The sequence below is a fragment of the Tachyglossus aculeatus genome, chromosome 2, assembly GCF_015852505.1.
Source record: "Tachyglossus aculeatus isolate mTacAcu1 chromosome 2, mTacAcu1.pri, whole genome shotgun sequence".
Taxonomy (NCBI): Eukaryota; Metazoa; Chordata; class Mammalia; order Monotremata; family Tachyglossidae; genus Tachyglossus; species Tachyglossus aculeatus.
This window is the reverse complement of record NC_052067.1, coordinates 106,701,674-106,714,847: the sequence shown is the minus strand read 5'-3', so window position 1 is coordinate 106,714,847 and position 13,174 is coordinate 106,701,674. Positions and strand designations below refer to the sequence as shown.

Genomic DNA, 13,174 nt, shown 5'->3' with positions numbered 1-13,174 from the left:
AGAGAGGTGGATTTGGAAGTTATGGCTTTGGTAGCTGAAGGATAAGGATAAGGAACTTCAAGAAAACATCAGGAGAATCCTTTTGGAACTGCAAGTCTAAATATGAACAGCATCTGAATGTTTCTTAAGTGTTTTCTCCATCTCTAGACTATAAACTCACTGTGCTCAGGGATTGTGTGTGTGACTACCATTCTGTCTTACTGAACTCTCCCAAACACTTAGTACCATGCTCTGCACACAGTAAGTACTCAAAAAATACCATCAATTGATTGATCTGCTTTCTGGATATGGTTTTTCCCCACCATGAGGACCAAGAGCTACTTGGAGTCCCTCCTATCCCTTCAGCTCCTCATGCTCCTGATAAAAAGAGTTGGTTGAGAGGAAGGGTGCTTTTTCTGAAGAGAATACTGACTCCAACACACAGCTAGGCTCTCACTGAAATGTGGACTAGCTCTTCCATATCATGGGAGCAGATGGTGAAACATGGCACAGTCCGCTTCTCAGCCCAAAGAACACTGGTGAATTCCTTAACACACCTTCCAACTTTGGGAAGTTACCAAGGTGTGTGCTGGGTCAACCAAGATGGTAAGTACTTCTACGCAGCACTTTCAATTTCCTGTATTCCAGGCTCAGAGCTCTATCACCTGGGGCTTGTGGCAGCTCATAGAGTGCCCTGAAAGTACCCTTATCAATCAATCACTCAATCATCTTTTTGAGTGCTTACTGTGTGCAGAGCAATGTACTAAGCACCTGAGTACCCTATAATAAAGATGCAAATGCATTTGCTATCCACAACAATATTAGAGTCTGGAGAGGGATAAAGGCATTAATATTAATGAATAAAATTATGGATATGTACATAAGTGCATAGTGGAAATACAAGCACAAGAGCAACCCAGCAGGGTGTGGGAGAAGAATGAGTAAGAGCTTATTCAGGGAAGATGTCTTGAGAAGATAATAATAATGGCATTTATTAAGCACTTACTGTATGCAAAGCACTCTTCTAAGCACTGGGGATGTTACAAGGTGATCAGGTTGTCCCAAGGGGGGCTCACAGTCTTAATCCCCATTTTACAGCTGAGGTAACTGAGGCCCAGAGAAGTTAAGTGACTTGCCCAAAGTCACACAGCTGACAATTGGCCGAGCCGGGATTTGAACCCACCACCTCTGACTCCAAAGCCCATGCTCTTTCCACTGAGCCATGCTGCTTCCCAAAAGATCTGCTTTTAATAAGGCTTTGAAGGTGGGGAGCATGATAATCTGTCCATTATGAAGCCAGAGACAAGACCTGCATAAAGGGTCAGTGGTGAGATGGATGAGACTGAGGTACAGTGAGTAGGTTGGCATTGGAGAAGCAAAGTGTGTGGGCTGGATTGTAGTAGGAAATCAGAAAAGTAAAGTAAGAGAGGTGATTGAGGTGATTGAGTTCTTTAAAGTTGATGGTAAGGAGTTTCCATTTGATATGGATGGGAATGGGCAACCACTGGAAGTTCTTGAGGAGTGGGGAAACATGGACTGAATGGTTCTGTAGAAAAATGATCTGAGCAGCAGAGTGAAGTATGGACTGGAGTGGGGAGAGGCAGGAGGCGGAGAGGTCAGCAAAGAAGGCTGATGAAGTAATCAAGTCAGGATGGGATAAGTGCTTTTATTAACATGGTAGCAGTTTGGATGGAGAGGAAAAGGTGGCTTTTAGCGGTGTTGTAAAGGGTGAATGGACAGGACTTGGTGACACATCGAATAAGTGAGTTGAATGAGAGAGATAAGTTAAGGATAATGCCAAGGTTACAGGTTTGTGCGACAGTGAGGATGCCGGTGCTGCCTATAGTGATGGGAAAGTCCGGGGAGGTATAATTTGGATGGGAAGATGAGGAATACTGTTTTGGACATGTTAACTCTGAGGTGTTCAGAGGGACTTTCAAGTAGAGATGTCCTGAAGGCAGGAGGAAATATGAGACTGCATAGAAGGAGAAAGATCAAGGCTAGAGAGGTAGAGTTGGGACTCACCACATAGAAATAGTCATTGAAGTCATGGGAGAGAACGAGTTCTCCAAGAGAGTGGGTGTAGATGGAAAATAGAAGGGGACGCAGAACTGAACCTCGAGGGACTCCCACTGTTAGAGGAGGGGAGGCAGAGAAGGAAGAGACTGAGAATTAGCAGCTAGTGATATAGGAGGAGAACCAGCTAGTGAGATAGGAGGACCAGGAGAGGAAAGTGTCAGTGAAGCCATGGTTGATTAATGTTTCCAGGAGAAGGGGGTAATCAACAGTGTTGAAGGTGGCTGAGAGGTCAAAGAGGATTAGTAGAGGATGTTGGATTTGGGAAGGAGGAGATCACTGGGGACCTCAGAAAGGGCAGTTTCCACAGATTGAATGGAATGGAAGCCAGATTGGAGGGGGTCAAGGAGAGAATTAGAGGAGAGGAAGTGGAGGCAGCAGGTGTAGACAACTCGCTCAAAGAGTTTGGAGAGGAATTCATTCATTCATTCATTCAATCATATTTATTGAGTGCTTACTGTGTGCAGAGCACTGTACTAAGCACTTGGGAAGTACAGGATGGCAACATATAGAGACGGTCCGTACCCAACAGAGGGCTCACAGTCTAGAAGGGGGAGACAGAGAACAAAACAAAACATATTAACAAAATAAAATAAATAGAATATGTACAATTAAAATAAATAAATAAATAGAGTAATAAATATGTATAAACATATATACATATATACGGGTGCTTTGGGGAAGGGAAGGAGGTAAGGCGGGGGGGATGGAGAGGGGGAGGAGGGGGAGAGGAAGAAGGGGGCCCAGTCTGGGAAGGCCTCCTGGAGGAGGTGAGCTCTCAGTAGGGCCTTGAAGGGAGGAAGAGAGCTAGCTTGGTGGATGTGCGGAGGGAGGAATGGTAGGAGGGAGATGGGGCAATAACTGGAGGGAACCCTGGGATCCAAGAAGGGTGTTTTTTAGGACAGGGGAGACATGACCAAGAAAGACAAACAGAAAGACATATCAAAGTTGAGAGAATGCTTTGTGAAGTCTGATGACTGTTGGTCAAACCTAACAAAAGAAAAGGATGTTGGCCAGCCTGTGCCAGATACCCTCTAAATTCAGTCAAATATTTTAATTGGCAACATGGAACTGAAAGCCACTGTCTGATACTCAGAACAAAGTGGAGGAAACTAGACTGTCATTTAGGAGTCTACCCATCTGAGGTACACAGAGGGATGGCATTACCCAACCGTGTTTCATGACTGTGAGACTTGGATGGAAGCCAGATCTAACACTGGATGAGCAGCAACCTAGTCTCACGGGGATATGATGCAAGATACCACTCAGCTTCACGGGGCAAGGCCTATTGGTAGCACGATTAGCAATAGGATTTCTGGGCAGGACCTGTAGCCCCAGTGAATGTGAGGCTACAGAGCTGAAGAATGCTTGAAAACAGCACCAGGCAACCAGCCCAACTGGTATGAACTCTGAGGTGGGGCTGGAAGAGAGAGGAGAGAGGAATGGGGGTATTTTGAGCTGCCCTTGGAGTGATGAGGTAAACCTGCCAACAGTGAGAAGCAGCATGGCCTAGTAGATAGAGCACAGCCCTGGAAGTCAGAAGGACCTGGGTGCTAATCCCGATTCTGCCACTTGCCTATGGTGTGACCTTGGGTAAGTCATTTCACTTCTCTCTGCCTACGTTACCTCATCCATTCATTCATTCTTTCAGTTGTATTTATTGAATGCTTACTGTGTGCAGAGCACTGTACTAAGCTCTTGGGAAGTACAAGTCGGCAACATATAGAGACGGTCCCTACCCAACAACGGGCTCACAGTCTAGTGATTAAAACCATGAGCCCCATGTGGGACATGGACTGTGTCTAACCCAATTAGTGTGTATCTACCCCAGTGCTTAGTACAGTGTTGGGCACATAGTAAACACTTAACAAATATCACAAAAACACCCTCCCAAAAAACAGTGGCTTATAGAATGAATTTCAGGGTAAGAAGATGATCTTATTTCTGGTGCCTTTTTATAAGTGTGTGTGTGTCTGATTTGATGAGATTGAGGAGAGCCAGACCATCTTTTCCACATTAGTACACTGTAAAGATTTTCCCTGGCTGAGCCATCATATTTCAATCAATCGTATTTATTGAGCACTTACTGTGTGCAGAGCACTGTACTAAGCGCTTGGGAAGTACAAGTTGGCAACATATAGAGACGGTCCCTAACCAACAGTGGGCTCACAGTCTAAAAGACTGTTTTAGACTGTTTAGATATTTAGATATTTAGACTGTTTAGATATTTGCTCCCTAGAGGGCCTGTGCTGGTTGGTTTCTCTACTGGAGAATCTTATTCATCTGAACCTGTCAGGAGCGGGGTATCTGCACTGATTTGCAGAGAAGCAGCATGGCCTAGTGGATAGAACACAGGCCTGGGGGAGTCAGAAGGACCTGGGCTCTAATCCTGGCTCTACCACTTGTCCGCTGTGTGACCTTGGGCAAATCACTTAACTTCTCTGTGCCTCAGTTTCCACATCTGTAAAATGGGGACTAAGACTGTGAGTCCCATGAGGGGCAGAGATTGTGTCCAACCTGATTAGATTTTATCTACCCCAGTTCTAATAGCAGTGCTTGACATATAGTAAGCACTTAACAAATACCACCATCATCATCATCATCACTGATGAAATTTCTCTTCACAGAAAGGCATCACGGTAATTAGGCACTTTCACTAATGCCTCAGGGCAGTTTTGAAAGGCTAGAAACAACTGAATGTCTAGTCCCCTCTGGCTGTCCTCCCCATTTGGGGTTGCTTTTGACAACTGTCTCATAAGCTGCTTCCCCTGGAAGTTTGGTTGCAAACAGTGCTGTGATGTTGACAGGGTGGCTAGGTTGTGTGCAACAAGTGCTCTTCCCCTTATGGGGTGACTGCTGATCTCATCAGCATTACAGTGGTATTTATCTCAGAGAAGCAGTGTGGCTCAGTGAAAAGAACATGGGCTTGGGAGTAAGAGGTCACGGGTTCAAATCCCAGCTCCACCAATTGTCAGCTGTGTGACTTTAGGCAAATCACTTAACTTCTCTGTGCCTCAGTTACCTCATCTGTAAAATGGGGATTAAGACTGTGAGCCCCCCGTGGAACAACCTCATAATCTTGTAACCTCCCCTGTGCTTAGAACAGTGCTTTGAACATCGGAAGTGCTTAATAAATGCCATTATTATTATTAATAGTAGTATTTATCGAGCATTTTATGCAGAACATTTTACAGAGTGCTTGGAAAGTGCTTGGGCTTTCTTTGTGTAGTGTTTGGTAGATTTCTGTTGTGTGTTTGTACCATAAGGTTAAACCCACCAGTCAATGGTATTTATTACTGTGTGCAGAGCACCGTACTAAATGCTTAGGAGAGTACAATATAACAGAATTGTTAGACACATTTCTTGCCCTATAGGCTTGAGGGATAGACAGACATTAATATAAATAAATAAATCATGGTTATGTACATAAGTGCTGCGGGGATGATGATGGGGTGAGTACCAAATGCCCAAAGGGTATAGAGCCAAGTGCATAGATGATGCAGAAGGCAGATGGAATCGGGAGAAAGAGGTCTTAATTGGGGAAGGCCTCTTGGAGAAGACATGACCAGTCATGGTCCTCTAGTCAGTGGGGTTTGAGTGAGGGAGGCACTTTCTCTACTCTCTTTCAAGGTTTGGAGTCAGCTCTGCATTCCTCAGTGGGGCTGTTTAGATGCCCAGGGGGCTCCTGAATGGACCTTCTGTGGTTTCTAGGGCAATAAATCCAGAAAATTACTTCCATGATACTACAAAATTACTTTCTGATAGGAAAATCAATTGTTTACTCAATACTAATAATAATGTTGGTATTTGTTAAGCGCTTACTAGGTACCAAGCACTGTTCTAAGCGCTGAGGAGGAGACAAGGTGATCAGGTTGTCCCACGTGGGGTGCACAGTCTTCATCCCCATTTTACAGATGAGGTAACTGAGGCACAGAGAAGTTAAGTGACTTGCCCAAGGTCACACAGCTGACAAGGGCCTGAGCTGGGATTAGAACCCACGACCTCCGACTCCCAAGCCCGGGCTCTTTCCACTAAGCCACGCTGCTTCCTACTAGTGCAATGATTCCTGACTAGTAATTGCTTACTTAATAATAGCACAATAATTCTTGTCCGGTAATTTATTGGCCTAGTAAAAAACTCTGGCACCTTCTTATGAGCTTTTTCCCATAGGTCAGTGATTTCTTTTCTCTAGAGGTATTTTGAAAATCTCTCTATCAGATTTTGCCCTAAACCTTCCCATTTTAGGGACCAGTATTATGTGACAGAACTGCCAGGTAAGGAGCACAAACACGAAACGTCAACAGTTCATTCAGGGATTCGGCCTGACAACAAATGTGCAGTTCCAGGAGATCTCAGACTTAGATTTTTAAGAGTTAGGGGCTTTTCAAACAACAGGTAGATTCATTCATTCATTCATTCATTCAATCATATTTATTGAGCGCTTACTGTGTGAAGTGCACTGTACTAAGTGCTTGGGAAAGTACAGTACAACAGTAAAAAGACACATTCCCAGCCTGATAAAACTACTTTAATGATGGATCATTAACAATTTAAAGAATCCATCATTGTCAAAATGGAATTGATATATCAAACAAAAAGCAATTTGCTTCTGATTCTTATTTTTTATAATGTAACTATTTGTCCTGAAAAAGTTTCAAGCAGAGAGAGCAAAGTTAGGCTTTGGGGTTTTGTGTGTAATCTGTAGGATGGTAACAGGCCCTTCCCATATGTAGTCTGATATCCAGAGCCGTCTTCAGAAAGTTTACCAGCCAGTACAGGGTTAGGTGCTCTTACTTTGCAGTTTCAACCTCCAGGTGGGCATTCAGTTTCCTATCATTAAGTGCAAAAATGTTTGATTATCTTTGTGTATAATAAGGTGAATGGCATTGCAAGGGATTCATTCTTCAATTGGACATTTCTTTTGGGTGGCTTTCCTTGTTGTATATAAAGGAGTGACTGGCAGATTCTGCATGGGTTAAGTATTTTTGGAAGATAATTTTTCTTTTTTGTGTTATTTGTTAAGCGCTCAATAAATGCCAGGCACTGTGCTAAGCTTTGGAGTAGATACAAGCTCATTGGATTGGACAGAGTTCATGTCCTACATAGGGTTCACCATCTTAATCCCCATTTTACAGATGAGGTAACTGAGGCACAGAGAAGTCAAGTGATTTGCCCAAGGTCACACAGCAGACAAGTGGCAGAGCGGGGATTAGAACCCAGATCTTCTGACACCCAGAATTGAGCTCTCCACTAGGCCAACCTGCTTCCAAATGATCTGTTATAACTATTCTATTTTTTGGTCTGGATCTATGAAGGCCAAATCTAACAACATTCTACAACCTAATTGCGGCTGGTTTTGTGCTGTCCTTATTAGACAAGACAAACCATGGCCCTCAAGTCCTACCTCTGTACTTGACTTAGAAATGTTCATTTTTTTCTGTTTGCCTGATTAACAAATAATGTTTTGGGATTTTACATCCTTTCCCACCATAGATGGACCCTTAGGATATCTTCCCCTGTAGACTGTGGGCAGGGAACGTGTCTACCAACTCTGTTATAGTCTACTTTCCCAAGCATTTAGTACAGTGCTCTGCACACAGTTAGTGCTCAATAAATATGATTGACTGACTAATTTCAAGCTGAAGGCAGCCTGAAAGTGGGGTAAAGGAGTGCTTTAATCGATCATCAATCAGCTTCAGTATTCAAATAGATGGACCCCAGTCTCATATTGGGGGGAAGGAGGGGCAAGGGAAGGAGGGACACCCTGTCTGCATCACCTCAACACAACGCTTTTCAGTTCTTCCATCTTGATTTTTCACAAGTAATAGGATCACACTCCCTTGATATTAGTTGGGTAAAGGTGATGATCTTGATGTTCAGTTGGATTCTGTGCATTTTTGTTCAAATGCCATAATGATTTCCCCATGAAGACGAAGCCAAAGAATTCTAGGTGGTGGAAGGAGAGTCAAATGCACTATACCTCTCACAATGTTCTCAAGATTTGTTTGCAATCACTTCTCAAAGTCTCTCAGTGAAAATCACTTCATCTGCCTTTTTCTTGTCTTTAATGGTTTGAGACTACTTTCGGCACAAGCAAATAATGGAAATAATTTGTCACTGATTCTCGTTTTAAGTATCACTTCAGTTGAACGAAGTCTTTAAATTGCTACAATTTCTTAAATTTGTGGATTTGTAGGGGTTTATATCCATGTGCTTATTGGGAATGGTCTAATTCTTTAAAATTCCAAGCATGATGACACCTAGACTTTTACAGGATCATTAATAGGGTAAAAATAATCAGAAAGTCACATGACCTAATGGTTTATATGGTCAGTGATTGAAGAATTCTGGAAATGTAAGAGAAGAAAATTTGTTCACTGGTTCCACTCAGAATGTCCAGTGAACATCTACTGGGATTTCTTTACTCTTGTGGGGATGTGAGAAATTCAGGGTACCATGTTTGTCTTGGAACAGTTACTTTTAGATGAACTTTATTTGATTATTAATGATGATACAATTTTTAATGGTACTTGTTAAGTGCTTTCTATGTGCCAGGCACTCTACTAAGCTCTGGGGTAGACACAAGCTAATCAGGCTGGATGCAGTCTCTGTCCCACATTGGGTTCCCAGTCTAAGTAAGAGAACAGGTATTGAGTCACCATTTTACAGATTAGGGAACTGACTTGCCCGAGGTCATACAGCAGACACATGGCAGGGCTGGGATTAGAACACAGGCCCGTACTCTTTCCACTAGGCTACACTGTTTCCTTATGACTCTTCAATTACTAGTCAGTGTATCCTTAATGAACACTAGGAGGGCTTCCAAGATCCACCGTTTCCTCTCCATCCAAACCGCTACCCTGCTCGTTCAAGCTCTCATCCTATCACGTCTGGACTACTGCATCAGCCTTCTCTCTGATCTCCCATCCTCGTGTCTCTCCCCACTTCAATCCATACTTCATGCTGCTTCCTGGATTGTCTTTGTCCAGAAACGCTTTTGGCATGTTATTCCCCTCCTCAAAAATCTCCAGTGGCTACCAATCAATCTGCGCATCAGGCAGAAACTCCTCACCCTGGGCTTCAAGGCTCTCCATCACCTCGCCCCCTCCTACCTCACCTCCCTTCTCTCCTTCTACATCCCAGCCCGCACCCTCCGCCCCTCCGCCGCTAATCTCCTCACCGTACCTCGTTCTCGCCTGTCCCGCCATCGACCCCCGGGCCTGGAATGCCCTCCCTCTGCCCATCCGCCAAGCTAGCTCTCTTCCTCCCTTCAAGGCCCTACTGAGAGCTCACCTCCTCCAGGAGGCCTTCCCAGACTGAGCCCCTTCCTTCCTCGCCCCCTCGCCCCCCTCTCCATCCCCAATCTTACCTCCTTCCCTTCCCCACAGCACCTGTATATATGTATATATGTTTGTACATATTTATTACTCTATTTATTTATTTATTTATTTTACTTGTACATATCTATTCTATTTATTTTATTTTGTTAGTATGTTTGGTTTTGTTCTCTGTCTCCCCCTTCTAGACTGTGAGCCCACTGTTGGGTAGGGACTGTCTCTATATGTTGCCAACTTGTACTTCCCAAGCACTTAGTACAGTGCTCTGCACACAGTAAGTGCTCAATAAATATGATTGATTGATTGATTGATTTTAGAAATGACCATTCTCATAGGACTTTTATCCTCCCCGTAAAATTATAGGGTAGAACAGCTCAGCCTTTTCTTTGGGGATATTTTGAAAGACTTTTATTTAATTCTAATCTTAGTCATTGTACTGGAGAGGAAACATTCATGTGATGTGCCCTTCTCATATCTCGACAAAGAAACCCCCTGAAAAAACCAACCCACAATCTTATCTTCATAGGTCAGGGATTTGGGTTGTTCTAGTGACTTGCACTTCCTGATTTCTGAGCGAAACTCTCTCTCCTCTTGCCACTGGCTGGTCAGCTGGGATGCAGCAATACTGTGCAGAATATCCCACGCTAGAGACAGATTCCTGGTGGGATCTGTCTTTGGAATTATACCACCTTCCCAGATGCTACTTCACTGATTCAGCAGATTTCCTAGGTTCCAAGATAGACTATCAATCTGCTCATTTGCTAAACCTGAATGGTGTAAGATTTAGTCCTTTGTGTTCCCACACACAGAAAACAGCATGGAAAGAGTCTGGGCCTGGGAGCCAGAGGACCTGGGTTCTAATCCCAGCTCTGCCACCTCTCTGCTGTGTGACCTTGGGCAAGTCACTTCACTTCTCTCAGTTCCTTCATCTGGAAAATGGGGATTCAGTAGCTGTTCTCCCTCTACTAAGAGTGTGAATGCCATGTGGGAACTGATTGTTTTGTATCTACCCCAGCGCTTAGTGCAGTGCTTGGCACATAGTAAGCACTTTTATTATTATTATTATTATTAGTTTATTCATTTCCAGGTTCTGGGATGGGAGATGCTGTTTCAGAGAGAATGAATTTATCCTATCTTCCCCTCCCACAACTAAAATTGGAGAGTTACAAATCATCCTGGCCCCTTCACTCTTCCTTGCTTATATACTTCCTCCCTCTTCCCCTTCCGTCATTACCAATCCCGTGACTCTCCTAGGGTGTGTGACCTTCCACACTCCAGTCCCACTTGGCCCCAGGAATATATGTATTTTTATTGTGAGCTAGAGGTACCAGTGAGGTGAATTTCTGGGTAGGAGGGGGAGGCCTGGTCGTGTGTGTATATATGTGTGTGTATGAAAGAAAGAGAGAGGGAAAGAGAGAGAGAGAGAGAGAGAGAGAGAGAGAGAGAGAGAGAGAGAGTGAGTGAGTGAGTGAGTGTGAATGCATGTCTGGCCACAGGACTGTTCCCTCCCAAGCTTGCCCTCCACCTCCTACCTTCTCATTCATTCATTCATTCAATCATCTTTATTAAGTGCTTACTGTGGTAAAGTATATTACAACAATAAAGAGTGACAATCCCTGCCCACAATTCATTCATTCATCCAGTCGTATTTATTTATTTATTTTTCTTTGTAGTCTATTTGGCAGAGCACTGTACTAATAAGCTCAGAGTCTGGGATCCGGGAGACAAACATCAATACAAATAAACAGACATGAATATAAATAAATGAAATTACAGATATATACATAAATGTTGTCATGCGGGGAGAAGGGGGAAGAGCAAAGGAAGCAAGTCACAGCTTCGCAGAAGGGAGTGGGAGTTAAGGAAAAGTGGGGCTTAGTCTGGGTAAGACTTTTGGAGGAGATATGCCTTCAGAAAGGTTTTGAAGTGGGGGAGAGTAATTGTCAGGCAGATTTGAGGAGGGAGGGCATTCCAGGCCAGAGGCAGGATGTGGTCCAGGGGTCGGGACTGAGGCACAGTGAGAAGGTTAGCACCAGAGTAGTGAAGTGTGTGGTCTGGGTTGTAGAAGGAGAGAAGCAAGGTGAGGTAGGAAGGGATGAGGTGATGGAGTGCTTTAAAACCAATGGTTAGGAGTTTTTGTTTGATACAGAAGTGGATAGGCAACCACTGGATATTTCTGAGGATGGGGGTGACATGTCCTGAACTTTTCTGTAGATAGATGATCGGGGCAGCAGAGTGAAATATGGACTGGAGTGGGGAGAGGCAGGAGGTTGGGAGGTCAGCAAGGAGGCTGATGCAGTAATCTAGGCTGGATAGGATGAGTGATTGTATTAATGTGGTAGCGGTTTAGATGGACAGGAAAGGTCTTTTCTCTTTTCCCATCTATTCCCTCATGCTTATCTCACCTTCTTTCTTGTATTCTCCCTGGTTCATTTTAGCCTTCTTTGCCCTGAGTTTCTCTTCATCTCCCTCAGTTCTCCCATCCATCTCCCATCCTGATCCCCCACTCCCAGTCTTGTTTGAATAGGGGAAAGTCCAATTCTTCATTAGTCCCTGGGTCTCTTAGGTAGTCTCTCTTTCTTTTAATTCTGTTCACCGGCCACTGTTGTGCTCTATTCTCCTCGGTGTTATCTTTCCTGGGAGGGATAGGAGCTACAACAAATCCGATTATATTGAATTTACTCCAGTGCTTAGCACATGGTAAACTTGTTGTTCCCAGTTTTGCTCCCTTTTAATATACCTTGGGAGAAGTACCTTTCCTACTGAGTAAAATTTGAAGGCAAAGGACAGCTCTCATTGGTGTCTAATGGAAAGAGCACTGTTCTGAGAGTAAGGAGACATGGGTTCTAGTCCCGGTTCTTGTGCTGGCCTGTTGTGTGACCTTGGATTTAACCTTTCTAGTTCTCAGGTTCCTTATTTGTAAAATGGGAACAATAATACTTCTCAGAAGGGTTGTGAGGATAGAATGAGTTAACTGATGTGAAAGTGCTTGGGTAAAATTAAAATGCCATGCTAATTCAAGCCATATTGCCCAAAGATTTGATTTTCCCTATTTAATTTTTCTTTGTAGTCACCAGAGATTTTTCTTTCCCAATATCCTTTTTCAGGAATAGTAAATAAGAACTACAAATTCATCCTAGAACTTCTAATTTGTCTGTGGAGACATGTGTGTACTCTTGTTTGCATAACTTCACACTGGAAATTGGCATGAGGCATGTCTAATTGGCTCCTTTCTCATTCAGGTGAATTAACTCCTTAAAGGTGCTAAGCAGTCCAGCACCATCCAGGATCCATAGAGCACAGAGGCAGGGCTACAAGGGTTCTACCATCCCAGGTAACAGAATATTGAGCCTGCAGGTAAACATGTGCTTTGGCAGGGAGGTGGGGGAATGGGAATTGGGGTGGGGGTGGAGGGGAGACCAGTCCCAGATCATGCATATATCAGGAGAAAGCGGGCCTCAGAATGGAAAATGTTGGAAAGCACTGCTGAATGTTCTATTCATAATTGGTGTGCGCAGTATGCCTGCTTCTTCTGTTTACTGGAAATTTGGAAATTCTTTCTAAAGAGCCAGTCTTGTCCTTTGGAATTGGATGGGCTGCCATCTGCAGGTCCCATGTGCTTCATGGCCTGGATCTATTGAAGCAGCTACCCAGCACCTGGACACCACAAAAGACACGCTGGAAGGAAAAGTCGGTGATAAGTAGGTTCCCTTAAAGCCAGAATGACCAGCGCTGATCCAAGAGGGTGCAGGGCCACTCCAAGGTGGTCCAAGGAGGGATGG

The 13,174-nt window shown here is 44.0% G+C and overlaps 1 protein-coding gene across 6 annotated transcripts in view; it reads left to right on the top strand.

The window, feature by feature from the left end:
• The window catches only part of IL1R1 (interleukin 1 receptor type 1), an 83,826-nt gene that overhangs the window by 46,004 nt on the left and 24,648 nt on the right, over nt 1–13,174 (top strand). For 4 of the 6 annotated variants that reach the window (XM_038772906.1, XM_038772924.1, XM_038772941.1 and 1 more), the window contains exon 2: nt 12,635–12,726. The gene's annotated coding sequence lies outside the window, so the exon portion shown is untranslated. The other 2 variants (XM_038772916.1, XM_038772951.1) reach the window with 2 other exon arrangements.